The sequence below is a fragment of the Aethalodelphis obliquidens genome, unplaced genomic scaffold (assembly GCF_003676395.1).
Source record: "Aethalodelphis obliquidens isolate GAN/ISIS:26980383/991018 unplaced genomic scaffold, ASM367639v1 scaffold4137, whole genome shotgun sequence".
In the NCBI taxonomy this organism is placed as follows: domain Eukaryota; kingdom Metazoa; phylum Chordata; class Mammalia; order Artiodactyla; family Delphinidae; genus Aethalodelphis; species Aethalodelphis obliquidens.
This window is the reverse complement of record NW_020842039.1, coordinates 1-1,458: the sequence shown is the minus strand read 5'-3', so window position 1 is coordinate 1,458 and position 1,458 is coordinate 1. Positions and strand designations below refer to the sequence as shown.

Genomic DNA, 1,458 nt, shown 5'->3' with positions numbered 1-1,458 from the left:
GTAGCCTGGACGTCGGGCAGGAGGTGAGAGGGGCGGAGGAGCAGCGCGCAGCTGGGAGCCGGGGCCCGCTGGTGCGAGGCCTCGGCCAGTACCGTGAGGGAGGCGGAGGTGGCCACAGGGCGCCGCAAGGGCAGGATCTCAGCCCATTCGGCCGCCGGGTGCCGCACCTCGTGGGGATCGCGGGAGTAATCCAAGTGTCCCGTGGAGGGATGCAGGCTGCGGTTGGACTCGCTGTGAGCACAGCTGGGGAGGCTACGTCTGTGGGCCGGTGGGGTGTCGCGCTACCAGGCTTCGGGCCCGTAGCCCCGAGGCACCAGAGCGGATGGAGGCTCAGAGCCCTCAACACCCAGACTCCGCCATGGGCCCAGTTGCCGTCCTTTCGGCCCGCGAGCCCCTCGACCTGCACCTGGCCGCCCCCACCGGCGCCCAGCCCCGGCGCCGCCACCTGTGTGCCGGTGTGTCCCTCCACAGCTCCCTCCGACAAAAGCCCCACCCCCCCACCCCGCCCCTCTGGCGTGTCACCGCGGCCGGGTGCGGGAGCGGGATCGAGGGCAGGGGCCGCTTCCCCGGGCCTGCCGGCCACCAGGGGCGGCGTCCTGAGCTCGGCGGGGGGTGTGGGGGCAAGGGTGGCCTTGCCGGGGCTGAGGGGCCGTGGCGACTCAATGGTGGCTCCCAGTGGCTTCGGGCCAGCTGCAGTCGGGCAGGAGGGCCGGCCCGGGCTGCGGCCGGGCTGCGCCTAGCGCCGCGTGGGCGGGCAGGGCCGATGCCCAAGGGACCGCGGGCCCCGGGCCCTGAAGACTCCGGGGCCGCGTCCCTGTGAGCGACGTGCGGGATCTTGGGCGGGGCGCCAAGCGCCCAAGGGTCTGCTGGGTCACGGCCGCCCTGGGCTGGGAGGTGGTCGCCAAACCCTCCGCCGCCGCCCGATACCCGAGACCTCCGTTCCCCCTGCCTGGGCGGGCGAGGGGGCCCTGCCGGGGCGGGCCGGCCGCCAGGCTGGCGTTAAGGCGCCAGCGCCAGCGAAACTGGGCCTCAAGAGGCCGCCCGCGGCCCCCGCCCCCGTCTACGGCCATACCACCCTGAACGCGCCCGATCTCGTCTGATCTCGGAAGCTAAGCAGGGTCGGGCCTGGTTAGTACTTGGATGGGAGACCGCCTGGGAATACCGGGTGCTGTAGGCTTTTTGCCTCCCGCTCCGCCCGCCTTCTCCTTTACTCGCCCGCGGCGGGCGGGCCGCCGGCTCCGCCCCCGCCGAGCCCCGCTGCAGGCAGTAGTCAAGGTGGTTTGCCTGCCCGAGCAGGAAGCTTGGGCGATGGCAGAAGCGGGAAGAAACTCTTGAGCACAGGTTCTTGGGATCCACGGAGCAGCGCATGCACATGCGATGGCTGCCTACACAGCTGGCTTGCTTGTCTGTGGGGAAAGGCGAGATGGGTCAGGGCCTGGGTTCCTGAGGGGCTGAGAA

At 72.4% G+C, this 1,458-nt stretch overlaps 1 non-coding gene across 1 annotated transcript; it reads left to right on the top strand.

The window, feature by feature from the left end:
* The first annotated feature begins 1,058 nt into the window (after positions 1-1,058).
* Positions 1,059-1,177, top strand: LOC113617252 (5S ribosomal RNA). The gene has a single exon (XR_003431563.1). It is a non-coding gene; the product is annotated as a 5S ribosomal RNA (ribosomal RNA).
* Positions 1,178-1,458: the final 281 nt, after the last annotated feature.